Source organism: Melospiza georgiana, chromosome 31 (assembly GCF_028018845.1).
Source record: "Melospiza georgiana isolate bMelGeo1 chromosome 31, bMelGeo1.pri, whole genome shotgun sequence".
Taxonomy (NCBI): Eukaryota; Metazoa; Chordata; class Aves; order Passeriformes; family Passerellidae; genus Melospiza; species Melospiza georgiana.
Genome location: NC_080460.1, coordinates 4,577,599 through 4,596,729, shown reverse-complemented (window position 1 = coordinate 4,596,729; position 19,131 = coordinate 4,577,599). Strand labels below are relative to the sequence as shown.

Genomic DNA, 19,131 nt, shown 5'->3' with positions numbered 1-19,131 from the left:
AGCTGAGACCGATGGTGAGCTGATGAGGCTCAGAAAACCCTGGAGGAAGAAGATGCTAATTGAATGCAGTTATTGGAATAAATCAAAGATGGATGCCTAGGAAACCTACATTCAAAACCCTCTACCTAACCTCGTAATATTACAAGTCTTAATCCACCATAAGGGAACCAGGTGGGGCATAGCTGTCCGGACAGCTCAGAACAAGACCTGACAAGACACCTGACTGGATGCTTCCAAAGAGAGAAGAGAGTCTGATGCATGTCTGAGCTCCCGAGTCAAAAGTTCTGTCGCCCGGGTGCCAGGCCAAGGAATGCAGAGATCACAGATGCTAACAAGGATGCCAAGGTTTCTGACAGGCCCCCCTAAGATAAAGATATGGGATACACAAACAACACATAATGCACAACAGACAAGTGACACGAGACACCCCGGGACTGCTCTGCCCTGCACACCTCAGCACTGCGATCAAAAGTGAGACTTTGCTTTTATGGGGCCTAAGGGGCCACCTCATGAACACCCCCCACCTCCAAATTGGACTCAAAAACCCCTCCCAGTCATTCCCAAACCAGCACCATGCCTTCATCCCCTCTGTGGGTCACAGCCCTCTACTTATCTCTCATACATCTGGGGATGCCGGTCCCTTTCAGGTGCATAGAAAGGCCACCTCGTCACCTGGGAAGGTCCTGCTGCCACCGGGCTGGTGTCTCTCAGACAGCTAGATTAAAGAGAACCAAACATCAGTGCCTGATCTTGGCACCGCATCGGCCAAAACCCCACCACTCTGCTACTCACCGCACTCCTAAGAAGGCCCGGCACCTCCTAACCCTGACCCTCTGCCACACATGGAATGCATCTGCACCTCAAAGAAAGTTAGAACATATGTCAAACACCACCAGGGTAACTCACAAGCTGCAAACACCTTATGTCAATCTAGGAACAGCATCTAGAGCCCAAGTACAGCCCACATGACAAATTTCAACTCCCCAAGGCTTGTCCTACTGCAGCAGGCCATGGGCAGGGCAGAACAGCTCCGGCACAAATGTGTGCACACACCCGTGACACAGAACGTGACAAACAGGGGGACACCAAACACGACACATCATGCTTGTGGTGAGGGCCTCGAGGGAAGAGGGCAAAAGGGACCCCAAAGACACACTAGGGAACACAGCACACCAGACAACACGACGCACACCGGAGCTGTTCTGCACTGCCCGCCTGACATCTGCCATCAAAAGTAGAGCCTCTCCCTTTAGCTGTCCTAATAGGCCCTTGGAGAAGATTGCTTTCTCCTCTGCTCATTTTTAAATCTGTCCCAGGGATTCCCAACGTGCTACTCCACCATCTCCAGGCCGTGGCCCCAAACTTATCTTTTGGATGATCAGTGAGGGGAATCCACGTTGCACCTGAAATGAGTCTGCCTCGGAGGGCTCTGTGATGGCCTGTGAGCCTCTCGGTCACCTCCAATAAAGAAAACCAAAACCAAAGTGTGAGTCCAGAGTTATGTGGGCCAAATCCCACACAGGCAGCTACTTGCCCTTTCCTGAGCGTGCCTGGCTCCTTCAGGCTCCAGTTTCATCCTGATTCCAAGGCTGTGGCCTTCATTAGGGGTGGCACCTGGGTTAGAGAAAGGCAAAGTTAAATGGCATTGCTGTGAGTACAGTGGATGACCTTGTGTGCTGCAAGACATGGGAATGCCTCTGCTAGGCTTCTGAACAGCCTTGGGGGGGGGGGGGGGGGGGCCTCAAATAAACAAATAAACACCCTTTCTCACCCTGCTGCCTGCAAACCCCCTCCCAATAACTCCTAAACTGGATACCTGAACACTCTCCCTCTCCCAGTCACAATCCTCAACTCATCAGAAGCCTGAGTCTCAAACATCATCTTGGACACTGGGCAGATCCCTCTGAAGACATGATGAATCTGCTGAGAATCTGTTGTGCTTGACACAGCTTGGAATTTCAGGGAGTCTCACTCCTCCATTAAAGAAAAAAAAACCAAAAAAAAAAAACAATAACAACAACAACAACAACAAAAAACTAAACCAGAAAACAAAAATAAAAAAACCCAAAACACCTAAATCCCCACAAAAAAAAAAATACAGAAACTACCAAAAAATCAAAGAAAGCAATGAAAACCAACCAAAAACCCCAAAAAGAAAACCTAAGAAACAAAAAATTCCACCAAAAAAAAATCCAACCAAAAAAAAAAAAAACAGTGCAAAACCAAAAATTTCAAAGGCACTTTACCACCCCTAAACACAAAACCCAAAATCACAAACCTAAATATTCCCTGTGTTCTATGCTGTTTTCTTCACAGAATCTTCCAAGCCTCTGTGCTTTAGATGCCCAGAAACACCTGCTGAAAATAAGCTGAGACGAGCTGAAAGAGCCTCTTCCCTGAAATGAGAGGAGAGCTCTTACCCCAGCACATCCCCAAGAGGGAATGAAGCCCCTCAGCCACGGCTGGGGTTAATATACCCCTGATGGTGCCCGCCTCTCGTTCCCATGGCACCCAGGAAAAGGGAGGGGGCGAATCCCACCAAGCCCTCAGAGCAGCTGCAGCTGTTTAGCTCCTCTGACTCACATTCAAGGGCAGTAAAGGGCTTGTTATAGAAGAAAACTCTTCAGAAAAGTAACCGTGCTTTCTTTTTTGCAACAACTACTTGGAGCAGAAGAACAGAAAACTGGCAAGATATAAAACTTTGTGGTAAGGTTACATAGCTGGATAAATTGGGTGATTGGGTAATTTGCTGTTACCTTACATAATTATTCTGTGTTTAACAAAAGCCATCTAATAAATTCACACCCAAAACTCCAGCAGCCCAGCTGGCCCTACCAAATCTCTATGTTTATGCATACAGTAAACAAAACCAAAATCCCAGTAATACCTATGAGAACTCTGTGAAAGAAACCTATTGAAATTGATCCTACCTCAAATACAAAACAACCCATCCAAAGTTAGCTTCACTCAAAAAACAATTTACACAGAGTTAATAATACCAAGAAATAAAACAACACACCATATATCACCAATGAATATAACAGTGAAGAAAAAAAAAACACTTTTTTTTTTGTTTTTTAAACTAACTTCTTTTATTAGCTAGAACAAAAGATTTTGCCAGGACTGTAACAACAACTTCTTCTCCTTCTGAAATGTCCCTTCTTCTTCCCAAATTCCTTACAACTTCTGAATTTACATCCAAGCAAAAAGCAAAATTCGTGCACTTGTGCATTCGATGCTCCTGTCAGATTCTCTGTTTCCCTCCACATCTTCTTACACTTTCAGTCTTCACGCTGTCCTGCCGTGATGAGTTTGACGGAAGAATTGGTAAACGTTAAGAGAGGATTTCCCTGCCTCCCTCCCCAGAGCTGGTTTCCTTAGCGCATTTCACTCAATCCCAAGCCGGCAACGATGCACGCTCACCTCAAGGCTCACAGCTGCTCGGCTAAACTCGGCTCTAGTCGGCTAAACTCGGCCATTGTCATCTGCATTCGGCTGGACTCGACCCTTCGGCACGGCTCGGCTCCCTTCGGCCGGACTCGGAGCTGTTCTGTGCGCTCGGGGCGCCTCGGCTCGCTTCGGCCGAACTCGGAGCCGATCAGTGCGCTCAGCGCGGCTCGGCTCGCTTCGGCAGAACTCGGAGCCGATCAGTGCGCTCAGCGCGGCTCGGCTCGCTTCGGCAGAACTCGGAGCCGCTCTGTGCGCTCGGCGCGGCTCGCCTCGCTTCGGCCGAACTCGGAGCCGCTCTCTGCGCTCGGGGCGCCTCGGCTCACTTCGGCAGAACTCGGAGCCGCTCTGTGCGCTCGGCGCGGCTCGCCTCGCTTCGGCCGAACTCGGAGCCGCTCTGTACGATCGGCGCGGCTCGGCTCGCCTCGCTTCGGCCGAACTCGGAGCCGCTCTGCGCGCTCGGTGCGGCTCGGCTCGCCTCGCTTCGGCCGAACTCGGAGCCGCTCTGTGCGCTCGGCGCGGCTCGGCTCGCCTCGCTTCGGCCGAACTCGGAGCCGCTCAGTGCGCGCGGCTCGGCTCGCCTCGCTTCGGCCGAACTCGGAGCCGCTCAGTGCGCTCGGCGCGGCTCGGCTTCATTCGGCCGAACTCGGAGCCGCTCTCTGCGCTCGGCGCGGCTCGGCTTCATTTGGCCGAACTCGGAGCCGCTCTCTGCGCTCGGCGCGGCCCGGCTCGCTTCGGCCCAACTCGGAGCCGCTCTGTACGTTCGGCGCGGCTCGGCTCGGCTCGGCTCCCTGACGGCGGGCAAGCGGCGCCGCCTCACGTTAAACTCGCCCGGCTCGGGGCTCTCCTGCTGCCGCGTCCCGCGGGCGGCCCGGCCATCGCACGGACACGATCGGGAGCGCGGCGTTGCACAGGAGCTCATTGGGCTGTGACCGCACTCGCGCTAATTAGCGCGCACGAGAGCAGCGGGCTCGGTTCGGCTGGGCTCGGTTCACGCAGCCTCGCAAGCCTGGCCTCGGTTCGCTCGAGGCCGTCAGACTCCGCCGGTCTCGCCTTGGTTCGGCTGAGCTCGTTCCATTAGGCCGGAGGAGGCGTCGTTCGCTCGTGTTTTTTACAAATATCTTTCCATATTGACTGTATATTTCTATATTTAGTTTTATACTTCTATAATACTTCCATTATTTCAAATAAAAACCCCGTCTCTAACCAAATAAATAAAAAAAACCCTTCTTTTAAAGGATATTGAAATATTTTTTATTTATACTTTGTATAATTATACATTCATATTTTAATTTATCGTTTCTTTGGATGTATTACATTAATAATGATATATTATATATATAAAATTTTAAAATAGATTTAAATTATTATTTAAATTATGTATAATATCTACTGCTACAACTAATTTTTTCTTATATTTTTAATTTTTATATTTATCTGTATGTATTTATTATATATTTCTAAACTTAGATTTCTACCTTTATATTATTTGTATTTATAATTTTTACTATCAAAACCCTGCCTATTGACCAATAAAGAAAACCCGCTTTATTTAAGTATTTTAAAAATATTTTCATGCTTATAATTGTCATATTTATATTTATAATTTGTTCATTATTAGATGAGAACACACCTGCTCCTGCACCCCAGTGGGGCTCCTTCTCCTTGGGACCTTGGGGTGCCCCAACGGCATCAGAGCCCCGAGTCTTCATCCCCTTCTCCTCTATTTAGAAACTACACTACAACTTTTTTCTGGAAACAAAGACATTACCTAAATCCTCTCCCCGTGTCCCAGACAGATGGATATTCAGTTATTAGTTGGCTGGGCAGCAGTTTCTTAAATATAATGATAAACAAGATGTGAACATTTTAGCTACAAGCAAATAGGCAAATCTGAACAAGGTACTGATGGCCAGCCACTGAAGTTATTTTGAAGGAATTTTTTAAACAATAAAATACTGATACCACAAAAATAAAGCAAAAAGCTAACTACTGGCTAAGAAAAAATTAACTTTTGACAGCAACAACATTCTAACCACACAGGCTTTTTCCCGATGTCATACCTTATAACTACCTCTCTTGGGAATTCTCATCATGTATCCCAAAAGGAATAAATACCTTAGAGCGTCCTAAAGCAAAACGTAGCACACATGAGCTCCTCACACTCCCGGGAGGCCAGCACAGCGTGCACTGAGTCTGCAATGAATTCTGCTCAGTGAGGGTCTGCAAACAAAGGTTCAACTGATGAATTTAACTGATTTTAAAGGGAGGTTTTCTAAGCACTGAGGCACAACAAAGAACAAGAAACAACAATTCTTAAAAAAATCTGCAAGTTTTATTTAGCATATATGCGACTGATTTCCACGCTGTTGCTTCTCACTTTGATTCGTCTGTAGGTTCAGGAAGATGACAATGCACACTCTGCCTTCCGTGAGCCCCCCACAGCAGCTGAGCGCTGCTCCGTGTGCTCAGATCATCAGGAACTGGATTACACGTGCCCGGATGGACTGGAACTGCTCTGCTGCAGATTCAGGAGACGATGGCAGAGAGGGGCTGGCCGAGGCGTCGTCCCAATTCCATTTCTGTGTGACGAGAAGCGGTTTGTTCCCAACAGCTGCAACAATCCCCAGCTCCCTTCCGTGGTGAGTACTGATGGCACACAAATGGCAGCCTGAGGAAATCGTGTTCTGGGCTCTAAGTGGGTGGGACAGGATCTGATTTTTTGTTTTGTACTTGTATGATGATTAGTACAGCAGGGCTCTGATGGATGACATGGCAACACAGAACTAAAAACTCCTCGATAGGATTACATCGACTTCTAGGAAAAGACAAAAGCTTAGGACCCTTCTGAAATCTACTTTTAATCCAAAGCACGGGGATTGTCAGCATGCTGCACCTTCCAGCTTTTCAAAGCAGCTTACCTCTGAAGACCAGGAAACATTGATTTCTACAGAAACAATGGGCAACTCCCAGGCTAATCTCAGCACTACTGTTTAATAGGGGACCTGCCAGCGTGCCAGTCCAGCTTCAAGTGTGCTTTACTTCAGTCTAACATCCTCACACAATTCTTCTCACACCTTCCAACCCTGAAATCTTATTTTCCCCTAAAGCTTCTCTTCATTAGCAATTTCCAAGTAACATGGTATTTTTACAACATTCAAAAATGTCATGCTGGACTGTGCTAGAGAGTACTCTGCAAATATAAGCTTAGCAAAGTTTGAATTGACTTGTCCAGAGAAAAAACCTACAAGTGAACACCTACACCTGCCTACAAAGAGCTAACAAGCCCCTGGCAGCTGCCAGCATCAAAGCACAGCGGATGTTTCTAATACAGGGTAAGGATAACAATATCACCTTTTGTTCTCTCCAGCTTCTTTTCCCTGCAGTCATATTTTGCTTCTTATGATTTTTTTAGTCTCTGTATCTTCTTGGACAGCACCGAGCCCGACGACAAGGATACGAGAGTCTTTCCCTGCCATAGGGAGAGAACCAGGAAAACAGTTAAAATAAGAACAGGGCAGTTTGAAATTCATACTTGCAACGAGAAGCAGCGCCTAACTAACAGAACAAAAGTAAACAAAGCACGACACCTCCCTGGGGACAGAAGACTTATAAACACTCCAGGATTTACAATTCTAGCGACCATCCCCTTCAGGATAGCAGCCAAGTGTCCCATGGGGTGGTGCTGCACCAAAGAACCATCTGAGAGTGCCCAAAGAGTGAAATGCACAATATTTTGCAAAGACAAAAAATCTTGCAAAATAACAAAAATACAATAGATGTAAACTACAGGGCAAGAGTACAAGTGTTACCTTTGGGAGCTGGAACCAACCAGGTGAGCACCTGATAACTGGATCCTCACCAGAGTTTGAACCCTTCAGGACACAGAAGGGTTTTCCCCAGAAACTTCACAGACTGAGTTTTGACAGAAGCACACTCGCCGGATCCTCAGAAACGTCGCCCATTCTCCAGGCGTCTGGAGAGAACTGCAAATGGCTCTCACGTAGTTGGAGCTGGTTCTGTAAGGTCTCAGGGTGAATTTCACCAGATGCAACCAAATTGGGCCACTCCCAGTGGGACAGAAGGAACCCAAAGCTTGGGTAAGCAGAGCTGCAGCAAATACTGAGGAAACAAACATAACAGCGTAAAAAATAATAAACCATCCTTTTTTTTTTCTCTTTCTTTTGTTTTTTCTTTTCTTAGTCAGATCAGCATAGCAATTAAAGAGAAGGTGAAAAACTCACCATTACTGAACATTTCATCATCGGTAAGCTGAGCATCCTTAGCACAGAGGACTCCAAAGTTAAAATTCACCGATCCCTGGGAAATAAAGCCAAATATCATATCGTAAACAATCAAACAGCAGACATAAAAATTTGTTTCCTCTCAGGACTTTCAGGTATGTATGTATCTTTGCATTACACATTAGAACATACACTTTATACCATCACCTAATACATAATAATTTACCTTTAAATTTTGATAGTATAGCATGAATTTTTAACTTAAACTGGTGATCTATCATTATTAAGTTGGTGCATAAAGTTATTTCTGCTGTCACATTCAAAAAAACATTAATTTTTTTTAACTGTAATGAGCAATTGATTTCGAAGTCATCACAAGCCCATCAAAATACAAAGCTGGGTTCACCGGACGGGTCTGTGAGCTAGAAGAAGTTAGGCTTGTTCTTCCAGAACCAATAAATCCTGTCAACAAAACCAGGATCTTTAGCCTGCTGCTGTGAAAGATTCTACAAGGATGATGGTTTGATTTGTGTTTAGAAGTTTTGATTTGAAATGGCCAGTCCAATGGATAAAGACAGTTTAAGTAGTATTACATTACTATTATTATTATTTCTATTATTATTTTTGCTAGCACTACTACTATTATTATCACCTGCTACTGGAAGAAACAAACCAGTAGCACCTATACTTAATTACTTTTATTTCCAGGAAATAATAAAGAAAAAGAACCAAACCAAAAAAAGTCACTTCCTACCTTTTATATCAAGGGATGAAAAATTTCTCTTGGGCTCTTCTCCAATTTATCAAGACTCATAGCACTGAAAGGCAAACAAAACAGTGCTTTATAGAAGGTCAAGTGCACGTTTCAAGGCTGAACCACCAACTGATTGCAGTGACAGCAGTTACAAAATGAATCCTTCCAAGGGCCTCTCTTAAATGGAATGTTCTGTGGAACTGCCATTTCTTTCCCAAAACACTAACTTCCAACACTTCCTAAACTTATTTTGCATTTTAAAAATAGAAATTAGTAAGACTCTGTGTGGAGGTCAGGTTTATTTCCTTCTAACGCACAGAGCTCTGTTCCATCACCCTTCCCTATGGCTCTACACTGAATCATGGTGAGCTTTTTAGGAGGGCTCAATAATCAATTCTATTTCTCTCTTTTCCTAGTTCTCTCTCTTCTTCAATAATTCAAGGCAAGTCAAATGAAAAATGACAAGTTCAGCATCAGAGTCACACTTTTCCCCTTTGTCTGCTCAAGAACAGGCTCTAAATCCACTTATTGCTGCCTTCAACGATTCAGACTTGCAAAACCATTCTTACATGTTTTACAGGTTTATCATAAAACCCACAGAACGCAAGCTCTGAATTACAGGAAAAGGTACACAGGCAAATATCTAAAGGGATCACTTAATTTTAAATACATACCTTGATAGAGAGCGCACTGAGAACCTTTCCGTGGGACTCTAAGGGACGCATGCTTTCTGAGCACCCTGTAAACAAGAAAAGCTACGATATGCTACAGGACATCCCCACTTTTTCCACATATTCAAATAGGATTTTTAATAAAAACAGTTCAGTTACAAAAGAAGGAAGAAAGCCAAGCTAATTTTACTCAGCTGTATTTACTGCCGATTTAGAGAAAAATGCCGGGCCGCGTCGCCCGTTGCGTCACACGCCGCGCCGGCAGCAGGGCCTGGCGGGAGCTGGAGTCTCGGGCTGACAGCCACTCATGTGCCGCGTCAGCCGTTGCGTCACACGCCGCGCCGGCAGCACGGCCTGCCGGGAGCTGTAGTCTCGGGCTGACAGCCACGGCTCCGTCCCCCGCCACCGGGAGTTGCAGTCCTTCCCGGGCATCAAATGGATCCTTCGCCCCCGGGCAGGGAAGGACCTGAGGCAGCACCGCTCCTCCCGAATGCCCTCTCTTTTTCCCTCCAACTCTTTTTCTTTTTTTAACTCTGTTTTTCACCCCTTTCCCTTTCCTTCCCTTCTGCTCTCCTGCTTTCTTTCCTTTCCTTTCCTTTTTTTTTTCCCCCCCTTTTTTTTCCCTTTCCCTTTCTTTTTCTTGTATTTCTAATCTTGGTTTTCCTTTCTAGCTTTAGAATAAAAAAGCAGCAGTAGTAACTTTCAGGCTACCTGGGAGTAAAAAAAATCCCAAAACTATAATGACTGAAAGAAAACTATTTATTCCCTGGGAGCCTGAAATTTTCTACTGCTGCACATGACACAGAGCTTTTTATTCCTTCTTATATATAGTTGATATTTTATACTCACTTTATACACCGCCCCCTGTCGTCTGCACCGGCGCTGTGCAGGCAGAGCGCTGCGGCGTCGTTCGGTTCTGTTTAAATAAACTCGGCTAAATTAGGCTTGGTTCGGCTTAGGTCTAAAATCGTTTCGGTTAGGCTTTTCGTCTAAATTCGGCTTTTCCGGCTCTTCGGCAGAACTTCGGCCCGGTTGGGCTAAAGTCGGTCATATTCGGCTCTTTGCCTAAATGCGGCCAATGTCGGCTACACTCGGTACCGGTTACACTCGGCTATCATCGGCTCTTCGTCTCAAGTCGGCCGTGTTCGGCTACAGTCGGTTCTTCGTCTCAAGTCGGCTGTGTTCGGCTACACTCGGCTCTTCGGCTCAACTCGGCTATTTTCGGCTGCACTGGGCTCTTCGGTTAAACTCGGTTATTGTCGGCTAAACTCGTCTCTTCGGCCCAACTCGGCTATTTTCGGCTGCACTGGGCTCTTCGGTTAAACTCGGCTGTTTCCGGCCACACTCGGCTCTTCGGGGAAACTCGGCTGTGTCCGGCCACACTCGGCTCTTCGGCTCTGCGGAACAATTCGGCCCGGCTCGGCTCCCTCGGGGCGGGAAGGCGGCCGTGAGAGGACCCCGGCACAGCGAGGCGTTTACCCAGATGCCTCTCACAAACCCGCCGAAACACGCCCGCCCGCGGCGCCGCTGAGACCACAGCATGTGTCGGGTACACTTGAAACGCCATAGAAAATACCACCGGGGCCGCGCCGGGGTCGGTATTCCATGCAGGCAGTCCAGTTACACCCACCCCGGTCCTCCACTTCCCCGCCCTTTTCGCCGCCCTGCTGAGAAGGTCAATTAAAAGTCCGCGACATCCGCGACGCGCCACTCCCAAGGTGGCGGCCTCTCGGTGCAGGGCTACAGTACCGCGCTCTGCCCACGAGATGGCAGCACTGCGGCCCGCCCCGGCCGGGGGCGCAGCGCGCCTCGGGGCTGCGGGCAGCGAAGGCGGCAAAAAAGAACAGGGGCGACCCCCGCCGAAAACTGCTCTGAAATAAACGCCCCAAAACAACCGGGAAGAGGAAAAATAAACTTCTGCCTCTAATCTAATAGGATAAAACAAAACAAAACCCCAACAATTTCTTTAAAATACAAAATTAAATATTTTATAAATTGTTTTTTTCATATTCATATTCACATTTCTATTTAATAATGTATATTGTTCTACACTGTCCATTTATACATTTGTTTTTATGAAAACATTTCTATTCCATATTGCATATATCCCTAAAACTTAAATTTATTTTTATATTTTTATACATATTTTTACATAGTAAGTATATATTTCTGTTAGGATTTTTACTTCTCTAACACTCACAGTACTCAAAATAAAACCCCTGCCTCTACCCCATACATGGCAAATAAAACCCCCTTTCATTTCAACTGTATTTAAATTTTTTTAAAAAATATTTTTCAAATTTATATTTAAAATGTTTACTGATGTATGATCGATTTTGCATTTATATTTAGCGATTTATTTATAAATTTATATTCTATGTTACATGTGTTCCTATTACTTATATTTTTATATACTTTTACTCATATCTTTATATATTTATTATATCTTTCTGTGTTAGGATTTTTACATCTGTAACACATTATTTAAAATAAAACCCCTGCCTCTACCCACATTAAAGCCAAAAAGAACCTCAGTCTTCTCAACTGTATTTAAATATTTTTTAAAATTCTATTTTCCAGGTTCATATTCACTTTTACATTTAAAATGCATACTAATGTATACTCTTATTTGTATTCTCCATTCCATCTCTTCCTATTATTTATATTTACTTATATTTTGTGTTTATATATATATTTATATCTTGATTTTATATCTCAATATTTAGAAATATATAACAATAATATCTACATTCATATTATTTAAAATAAAAACCCTTCCTCTAACCCAATAATAAAAAAGACCCAAACTCTTTCCTTTAAAAAATATTTAAATAGCTTTTATCCTTATGTCTGATTTTTACATTCCTATTTGTATTTATAATAATGTATGTTAATGTCTATTGCTTACTTATACATTTATCTTTAGCAATGTCAAGTTATGAATAAATTTACATTCTATATTACATCTGATGCGAGTAGTTATTTATATATTTTTATACATATTTTTATACATTGATTAAATATTTCTGCGTCAAGATTTTTACTTCTCTAACACTTATAATATTCAAAATAAAACCCCTGCCTCTACTTAAATAAAAGCCAAAACATTCCCTTTCTTTTAAACTATATTTACATATTTTTATATTTATATTCACGTATAATGTTATTTATATGCTATACTACAACTCTTCATATTACTTACATATATTTATATATAAATTTATAGTCATGCTTTAGCAATTTCTCTTTATATATTTATTATATATTCCTATCTTAAGATCCACATTTCTATATTCCTTATATTATTTAAAATAAAACTCCTGCCTCTAACCAAATAAAAACCAAGGACACCCCTTTATTTGAACCAGATTTAAAATGCAGGAAGTAAATTTATTTTTCAAAATTATAGTGATATTTATATGGATATTTTTATTTATTTTATTCATAGATATATATATATTAGAGAGAACCTTCTAATATAATAATAGATATATATTTTCTGTATTGTATATTTCTTTTACTCATATTTATTTAAATTAAATATTTATAGAGATTTGTATTTGTATATATATTTGTATATCTGAATTGATATTTTATTTCTGTCATTTATTTAAAAACCCCAGCCTATAACCTAATAACACCCCCAATTTATTTTAACTCTATTTAAATATTTTTATATTTACAATCTATATTTATTTATCTTTGTGTGTATATATATAAATATAAGAGACTATCATTTATCTATGTGATAATATGTTACAATTATATACCATGTATTATAGTTTTATGTATGTATCTGTTATCTATATTTATGTTTACCACTCTAATTTTAGATTTATTTTTAAATGTATATTTATTTCTATTTTCATCTCTATATTAAACCATAGAAGTTCATTAGCCCGACACACCAGAGCCACAACAATACTGTACCTTTGTCAGCACCGGCACGCAGCACACGCCCATCCCATCGCAGCACAGCAAAACAAAACCTGTTTCTATTACTAACGGAACAAATATCCCACAACGTCATTGAACCCTAATAAAAACTCAAATAAACCTAACTGTAAATAAATGTTAAATCCCACTATAAAGTGGCCCAAAACCTCCGCACATGCTCATCATAAACTTCCTCCTAAAATGATATCTCAAAAACCCCAAAAAACTCAAACACACCTTGAAAATGACACAACTGCTAATAAAAACTAACACCCAATAAAAATTAAATCAAACCAACTCACTAGACTCAAAACTGCACAACTGACCCTAAACATTACTAAAAAAAGTCCCCAAAGCTCTACCTTTATGCTAATGCACAAATAATAACCTATGATCTACCAAAGTTATTTGAAAAAATTTAAAAAAATAATTAAAACCATGAAAATAAAAAACCTAAACTATTAAAATACTAAAAAATATCACTACCTAAATTAAAAAACATATTGCCTATAAAAACCCACCATATAAATGCTCCTGTCCCAAAAAATAAAAATAAAAAAAACTATCCAACCAGAAAGAAATCAGAACTTAGGAACACCAAAACCATAATGTCCAAAAGGTCACACCACATCCCTTATCATACACCAACTACAAACAAGATAAAACAATACAATGAATTCTTAAAAACCACCTTAAAACCACTACACTGAAAAACATTTCAAAAATTAAAAACTGCATTTAACAAAAGCCATCTAATAAATTCACACCCAAAACTCCAGCAGCCCAGCTGGCCCTACCAAAGCTCTAGGTTCATACATACAGTAAACAAAACCAAAATCCCAGTAATACCCATCAGAAATCTATGAAAGAACCCTACTGAAATTAATCCTGCCTCAAATACAAACCAACCCATCCAGAAAGTCAGCTTCACTCAAAAAACAATTTACACAGAGTTAATAATACCAAGAAATAAAACAACACACCATATACCACCAATGCATATCATAGTGAAGGAAAAAAAAAACACTACATTTTTTCCTTTTTGTTTTTTAAACTAACTTCTTTTATTAGCTAGAACAAAAGCTTTTGCCAGGACTGTAGCAACAACAACAACTTCTTTTTCTTCTTCTCCTTCTGAAATGTCCCTTCTCACTCCCAAATTCCTTTCAACTCCTGAGTTTACATCCAAGCAAAAAGCAAAATTCGTGCACTCGTGCGTTCGCTGCTCCTGTCAGATTCTCTGTTTCCCTCCACATCTTCTTACACTTTCAGTCCTCACGCTGTCCCGCCGTGATGAGTCTGACAGAAGAATTAGCACATGTTAACAGAGCATTTCCCTCCCTCCCTCCCTCCCTCTGCTTTCCTCAGCGCATTTCAATCCATCCCAGGCCTGCAGTGATGCACGCTCACCCCAAAGCTCACAGCAAGCATGCAGCAGCTCAGGCTCACTCGGCTCCAGGGCCCAGAGCCTGCAGGCCCTGCAGCTGCCACACGGATGGACCTGGTTCCCTCCCCGGGTGCCCAGAGGGAAACCTGAGGGCAGGCGTCCACCCCGAGGGGGCACCCGCAGCCCCGGGCAGGCATGGAGTCGCCGGCTGCTCTCTGGGGACGACACCCTCCCTGCAGGCCACACTGCCTCGTCCTCTCCCTCCCTGGGGGACAGGCACCTCCAGGGTCTGTGACCAGCCCCCTTCCGTCAGCATCCAGGGGCTCTGTCAGAGCCAGAGGGCTCAATTCGTGGTGAGTACCGATGGCACACAAATGGCAGCCCGAGGAAATCGTGTTCTGGGCTCTAAGTGCTTGGGACAGGGTCTGATTTTTTGTTTTGTACTTGTATGATGATTAGTACAGCAGGGCTCTGATGGACGACATGGCAACACAGAACTAAAAACTCCTGGATAGGATTACATCGACTTCTAGGAAAAGACAAAAGCTTAGGACCCTTCTGAAATCTACTTTTAATCCAAAGCACGGGGATTGTCAGCATGCTGCACCTTCCAGCTTTTCAAAGCAGCTTCCCTCTGAAGACCAGGAAACATTGATTTCTACAGAAACAATGGGCAACCCCCAGGCTAATCTCAGCACTACTGTTTAATAGGGGACCTGCCAGCGTGCCAGTCCAGCTTCAAGTGTGCTTTACTTCAGTCTAACATCCCCACACAATTCTTCTCACATCTCCCAACCCTCACATCATATTTTCCCCTAAAGCTTCTCTTCATTAGCAATTTCCAAGTAACATGGTATTTTTACAACATTCAAAAATGTCATGCTGGACTGTGCTAGAGAGTAATCTGCAAATATAAGCTTAGCAAAGTTTGAATTGACTTGAACAGAGAAAAAAACTACAAGTGAACACCTACACCTGCCTACAAAGAGCTAACAAGCCCCTGGCAGCTGCCAGCATCAAAGCACAGCGGATGTTTCTAATACAGGGTAAGGATAACAATATCACCTTCTGTTCTCTCCAGCTTCTTTTCCCTGCAGTCATATTTTGCTTCTTATGATTTTTTTAGTCTCTGTATCTTCTTGGACACCACCGAGCCCGACGACAAGGATACGAGAGTCTTTCCCTGCCGTAGGGAGAGAACCAGGAAAACAGTTAAAATAAGAACAGGGCAGTTTGAAATTCATACTTGCAACGAGAAGCAGCGCCTAACCAACAGAACAAAAGTAAACCAAGCATGATACCTCCCTGGGGACAGAAGACTTATAAACTCTCCAGGATTCACAATTCTAGCCACCAACCCCTTCAGGACAGCAGCCAAGTGTCCCATGGGGTGGTGCTGCACCAAAGAACCATCTGAGAGGTTCCAAAGAGTGAAATGCACAATATTTTGCAAAGACAAAAAATCCTGCAAAATAACAAAAATACAATAGATGTAAACTACAGGGCAAGAGTACAAGTGTTACCTTTGACAGCTGGAACCATCCAGGTGAGCACCTCATAACTGGATCCTCGCCAGAGTTTGAACCCTTCAGGACACAGAAGGGTTTTCCCCAGAAATTTCACAGACTGAGTTTTGACAGAAGCACGCTCGCCGGATCCTCAGAAACGTCGCCCATTCTCCAGGCGTCTGGAGAGAACTGCAAATGGCTCTCACGTAGTTGGAGCTGGTTCTGTAAGGTCTCAGGGTGAATTTCACCAGATGCAACTGAATTGGGCCACTCCCAGTGGGACAGAAGGAACCCAAAGCTTGTTTTACCCAAACCTTGGGTAAGCACAGCTCCAGCAAATACTGAGGAAACAGACATAACAGGGTAAAAATAATAAAACTATTGCTTTTTCTTTAATCTTGCCTTTTTTTTTTTTTTATTCAGATGAGCAAAACAATGAAGGAGAAGGTGAAAAACTCACCATTACTGAACATTTCATCATCTGTAAGCTGAGCATCCTTAGCATAGAGGACTCCAGAGTTAAAATTCACTGATCCCTGGGAAATAAAACCAAATATATGACAAACAGTCAAACAGAAGGCGTAAAAATTTGTTTCCTCTCCGGACTTTCAAGTACGTATCTTTGTATATATCCTACACATTACAACATACACTTTACACCATCTCCTAATATATAATAATTTACCTTTAAACTTTGATAGTATAGTGTGGAGAAATGGCTCCATGACAGAGGTCACGCAGACATTCGCTCGTTAGCCGACCAGGAGCTGGGAAAGTACCGAACACAGGTATTTTTGAGTTTTGCACCTGCAAGATAGCGTGTGCCTGGGCCTAGCTGGGTAGGATAACAAGTAGACAGAGAGACGTGGGAAATAGGGAATGTAGGCCCAAAGGAATGAGGAAGAGTTGATGGTATAGTTTAACCAATAGATCGCTTGGCTTACAGAATATTCATAAGCTTATTATGTGCTGTATAAGTGTCTGATACTCTCTGCAATAAACATAGCTTGCTGATCTCATATTGAGTGTCCGAGTCTTCCCTCACCCAAGAGTATAGCATAAAATTATTAACTAAAATTGGTGATCTATTATTATTAAGTTGTGCTTAAAGTTATTTTTGCTGTCATGTTCAAAACAATTTTTTTTTTTTTACTGTAATGAATGAGCAATTGATCTCAAAGTCATCACAAGCCCATCAAAAAAACAAAGCTCTATTCACCGGGCAGGTCTGTGAGCTAGAGGGTAGTTAGGCTTGTACTTACCTCTTGCTCTTCATGAACCAATAAATCCTGTCAACAAAACCAGGATCTTTAGCCCACTCCTATTAAAGATTCTACAAGGATGATGGTTTGATTTGTGTTTAGAAGTTTAGATTTGAAATGGCCAGTTCAATGGATAAATAAAGACAGTTTAAGTAGTATTACTTTACTCTTATTATTATTATTATTGGTATTAGTATTATCAGCTACTGGAAGAAACAAACCAGTAGTATCTATACTTAATTACTTCTATTTCCAGAAAACAATAAAGAAAAAGAACCAAACCAAAAAAAGTCACTTCCTACCTTTTGTATCTCAGGATGATGAATTTCTCTTGGGCACTTCTCCAATTTATCAAGACTCATAGCACTGAAAGGCAAACAAAACAGTGCTTTATAGAAGGCCAAGTGCACGTTTCAAGGCTGAACCACCAACTGACTGCAGTGACAGCAGTTACAACATGAATCAGTCCAAGGGCCTCTCTTAAATGGAATGGAATGTTTTGTGGAACTGCCATTTCTTTCCCAAAATACTAACTTCCAACACTTCCTAAACTTATTTTGCATTTTAAAAACAGAAATTAGTAAGACTCTGTGTGGACATCAGGTTTATTTCCTTCTAATGCACAGAGCTCTGTTCCATCATCCTTCACTTTGGCTCTACACAGAATCATGGTGAGCTTTTTAGGAGTGCTCAATAATCAATTCTATTTCTTTTCCTAGTTCTCTCTCTTCTTCAATAATTAAAGGCAAGTCAAATGAAAAATGACAAGTTCAGCATCAGAGTCACACTTTTCCCCTTTGTCTGCTCAAGAACAGCTTTAAATCCACTTATTGCTGCCTTCAACGATTCAGACTTGCAAAACCATTCTTACATGTTTTACAGGTTTATCATAAAACCCACAGAACACAAGCTCTGAATTACAGGAAAAGGTACACAGGCAAATATCTAAACTGATTACTTATTTGAAAACACATACCTTAATTCAGATTTCACCCAGAATGTTTCTGTGGGACACTAAGGGAGACATATTTTGTGAGTACCCTGTAAACGAGAAAAGCTAGCATAGATTACAGGACATACCCACTTTTTCTGCATATTCAAATAGAATGATTAATAAAAACAATTAAGTTTAAAAAGAAGGAAGATAACCAAGGTAATTTTACTCAGCTATATTTACTCCCGATTTAGAGAAAAAAAAAAAGGCCCGGGTGCTGCAAAGAAAAAAAAAGTGAACCACAAACGCTTACAGTAGAATTTTAAAACAATCGCTTGGATAAAAGAATCTTATGGAACGTGAAGTAGAAAAAAAGTGAAACCACTATCAGACCTGCCTATTTTCTCACCAGTGTACAAGAAAATCCTAAAAGCAGTATGAAGTCACTGCCTAAAACTGGTCATGGGACGTAACCAAGAACAATTTAGGCATTTGCTAATCTAGACAGAAACCTTTTCTGGATGCTAGTGTCAAATCACAAGTTTTGTCTTTCAGAAGCTCGACAATGCTGGAAAGCATTTTCCCCGGGGCTCGGGAGGGCAGGGGCGGAAGGAGGGGTGGCTTTGCAGCTCGCACCTGTGCCATCCGAAGCATACAGCCCGCCTGCTCCCTGCGCTGGGCATTCTCCCGGCCATCTCTGGCTTTACCGCCCAGCGCCGCTCCATCCGCTGTCACGGCACAAAGAGCCACGGGCACTAACGCAGGCAGCAGCCCCGTCATGCCGGCGATACCGCATCGCTCCCTGCTCGCAGCGCCCAACACGCGGCGGAGCCGCCTCCGCCCGCAGCACCGGCAGCAGCCCGAGGGAGACGGCTGCAGCTCGGGGGCTCCTCCGGCGCCTCCGCCAGCCCGAGGGCGGCCGCCCCACCGGGACCGCGGCAGCGCCCGGCGCCGCTCGCCCGGGGCGGCTCCTGCAGCTCCCGGCCCG

The 19,131-nt window shown here is 43.0% G+C and overlaps 1 long non-coding RNA gene across 1 annotated transcript; it reads right to left on the bottom strand.

Annotated features, from left to right (window-relative positions):
* Positions 1-7,368: 7,368 nt before the first annotated feature.
* LOC131094840 (uncharacterized) lies at positions 7,369-9,356 on the bottom strand. Its single transcript, XR_009115797.1, has 4 exons — positions 9,120-9,356; positions 8,446-8,509; positions 7,692-7,767; positions 7,369-7,569 (listed from the first exon to the last, which is right to left on the bottom strand). It is a non-coding gene; the product is annotated as an uncharacterized LOC131094840 (long non-coding RNA).
* Positions 9,357-19,131: the final 9,775 nt, after the last annotated feature.